This window comes from Lygodium microphyllum, chromosome 26 (genome assembly GCF_053477565.2).
Source record: "Lygodium microphyllum isolate KBCC chromosome 26, Lygodium_microphyllum_v1.1.10, whole genome shotgun sequence".
NCBI lineage: Eukaryota > Viridiplantae > Streptophyta > Polypodiopsida > Schizaeales > Lygodiaceae > Lygodium > Lygodium microphyllum.
Window position 1 is genome coordinate 89063553 of NC_141160.1, and position 3667 is coordinate 89067219.

General features: G+C 41.8%; 1 pseudogene; it reads left to right on the top strand.

Annotated features, from left to right (window-relative positions):
- Positions 1-659: 659 nt before the first annotated feature.
- Positions 660-1736, top strand: LOC148013517 (tubulin beta-1 chain-like; annotated as a pseudogene).
- Positions 1737-3667: the final 1931 nt, after the last annotated feature.

Consider the following 3667-nt stretch of genomic DNA (forward strand, 5'->3'; position numbering starts at 1 on the left):
ACAGCTTGCCACAAGCTGACACAATGACCACTCCCAAATACGCCAAGCTTTTTTGTATCTTTCAATTTATCAACCATAAGCTGCAATTCATTTTTCACAAGACTACACTCATGTTGTGGTGCATTAGAAGAGGAAGGTAGGTGTAGCATAAATGGATCTTCTCCTACTACTTTGGTGAATCTTGTTCTTTGCAAGTCTTCTTCTCCCATGTGCGTATCACCAGCAATTGCTTTCACTTCAAAAATTCCTTTGTCTCTGATGCTGTCTCGTTCTCATGTTCGTTGCTCTCCTTCTTCATGCCAAGCAAGTTGGCCTTGATGATGGGAGTTCTTCCACAAACAATGGTACTGAACCGCATGAAGATTGTAGCATACATGCTTTCCTTGGGAACAATTTTGTTGGAACTATGCCTATGCCCAAAGAAATGATCGCTTTGCCTTTGTCAACCACTAATGAGCAACTTCCATCTCTTGCGACTCTACGAGCTCAACTGTTTGCAACAGGAACATCACGGATACCTAAGTTTTCTAGCTCAATGCCCTTGTATAGCTCAAATATGGCATGTCATGTGCTTGGTGTGCAAGAAAGGGCTCAAACAAGGATGCTTACATCTGACCCTCAAAGAAAGCATAGCAATGCACAGCTCACCATATTCTATAATGGCGAGTAGTGGTTGTCCTTTGCCATCATTTGATGCTGGAGCTGCACAAAGCAGGCCGGCCGCACAAGCAATGTCTGATGGAGGAATCCTAAACATCCAAAATACTACAGAGCAACCTGTCCAGATCTCTCCATTTGTTAAACAACAGCCTAAATTTTCCCAATCTACCACTCCTTGTGGGATTTGCACCTCTCACTTCAAGAGATTCACAGCAGTATAGAGCTCTTATTGTCCCAGAACTTACTCAACAGATGTGGGATACCAAGACCATGATGTGTGCAGTTGATCCTCGTCATGGGCATTACCTAACTACTTTTGCTATGTTTCGAGGTCGTATGAGTACCAATGAAGTTGATGAGCAGATGATTAATGTCCAAAACAAAAACTCCTCTTACTTTGTAGAATGGATCCCAAACAATGTGAAGTCCAGTGTTTATGACATTCCACCAAAAGGTTTGAAGATGGCTTCCACATTCATTGGACACGAATTAAATTTCCTATCTAGATACATCAGAAAATAGCACAGTAAGGATTCCCCTTCCAGAGTTGCCTAGTTATATAGTGCAAGTGAAGGTTCATAGACAGTAAACTGTACACCAGATCCAGATGCAAAGTTAAGGGTTCAGCTCTTCTTTGTGAGATGAGGATTTATCAGGGTAAACACTTCACTAATTGTAAATTTGTCCTATCCAAAAGTAGCTTTCAGCTTCTCATCGCATAGCACTTCTTTCTTGTCCAGTTGATTCTGAAGGTTTTTCTGTTTGATGTAAATCCATAGTCCCTTTTACAGCATCATTGTGTGAGGCCTCAGACCCCCTAGAATGCTGGAGAGAGTAGAAGAAACGTTGCAGATAGGGCTCTCTATTTTCCTTTTCGGGGCCATGTCACCTGAGGCAGCCTTAGAAAGGCTTTCTTGCACTGGTATATGGGTGAAGGAATGGATGAGATGGAGTTCACTAAAGCTGAGAGTAACATGAATGATCTGGTATCTGAGTATCATCAATACCAAGATGCTATTGCTATAGATTGGAAGGGACTTTATGTGAAGCTTGTAAGGGCCTTAGACAAGCTCTAAAGAGCTTCATACCATGAATTTCATCATGTATGGTAGGAGTGGGTCTTCAGGTGCAAAGAACACAGAGTCTTCAGGCACAAACAATGCAGAATCAGCTTGCCTTACTACTGAAGAAAAATGAAATCAATCATGGTTAAAATGGGGCTCTGTAGAGAGCTTATAAGCTATAGATTCAAGCGTAAGGTACCATGGAAACCATTGGAGTCAAGCGAGGAGCCAAGGTAGTGAAATGGAAGAAGATTTCTTGCACAACAGCTTCAATGGAAGCTTAAAGAGAGAGAAAAAAATGTGTATGTTTCAAAAAGTAGTGAAGGTTTTACCCTTTTCCAAATGCATGTAGCCTTCTTTTTGCCAAAAGACCTCCGAAAAGGCCTCAAAATGGACCACAACCTAACAAAGTTAGCTGGAGTCTGCCATTATCCACTAGAATGTTAGAAGAGAGAGGGAGAGAGACAATGTAATGGAGCAGCAACCTGACCTTCAGGTCGTTCATCATCTTCCATTATTTCATAGACTACTAACATAACATAAGTGTATACAATAGTACTAAGGTCCGTAGGACCATTCACACTGGGTCTAAGACCACTGACTTATTTAATGTCCCACACTTGCTGATACAGCTGGACACAGCTAATGTCGGTCATACATACTGACAGGAGAATAGTATGAGCTTGATATTCTAACACTCCCCCTCAAGCTCAAATCATTTGATGAACTCCAAGTAGCTATCTAAAACTACTAAACTTATCTTTACCCAAAGACTTGGTAAAGATATCTGCAACATGTTCATCAGTCTTCACATGCATAAGATCTACTCTCCCTGCAAGAACCATCTCTCTAATGAAATGGTAGTGTACCTCTATGTGTTTTGTCCTGGCATAGTATACTGGATTCGTTGCCAGGAGTACACTACTGAGATTGTCACATAATAAGGTCACTGGAGCATCCACCTGAATATCCAAATCAGCCATAAGTTTGAGCAGCCATGAAATCTCACATGCTGCCAATGCAAAACCCTTGTACTCTGCCTCAGTGATAGACAATGCAACCGTTGGTTGCTTCTTGCTGCTCCAGTTGATCATGCCACTTCCAAAGCCAAAAGCATAACCACTCGTAGATCTGCGATCATATGAGCATCCTTCCCAATCCGCATCTATGTATCCAACGAGTTTCAAGGGCTTATCTCTCATATAGAACAACCCATAATCTACAGTGGACTTAACATATCTCATAATCCGCCTAACAGCATCCAAATGTGGCTTCCTGGGCTTCTGCATAAATTGGCTTATGAGCCCAACTACATAACTCAAATCTGGCCTAGTGATGGTCAAGTAGATCAGACTTCCAACCATCTGCCTGTACGTAGTCACATCCTGAATTTCAGCTCCAGTGCTAATGTCCAGCTTGATATTCTGATCAAGGGGTGTATCCAATGGTTTGCATTCAACCATGCCATACTTCTTCAAAATTTCCATGGCATAATGTTTCTGCATCAGCCATAAGCCATTTTCAGCCTTGATTACCTCAATACCCAAAAAGTATTTCAATTCACCTAGATCCTTCATGTCAAATTCAGATTTCAGCATCTTCATTACATGATGTATGACCAAGTCATCATCACCGGTGATTATCAAATCATCAATATATATGACCAGCACTACCAAGCCACTGTCGGTCTTCTTTGTAAATAGGCTGTGATCAGCCCTACCAACAGTAAAACCCAACCTCTGTAAGTAGTTAGTGATCCTAGCATGCCAAGCTCTCGGAGCCAGCTTCATCCCATACAGTGCCTTTTTCAGCTTGCATACATAATGCTGGAAATCAGGGTGAACATACCCTTCTGGCTGAACCATATAGACATCCTCTGCTAAGTCACCGTTAATAAATGCATTCTTAACGCCCATCTGTTGTAATTTTCAGCCTCTAGCAGC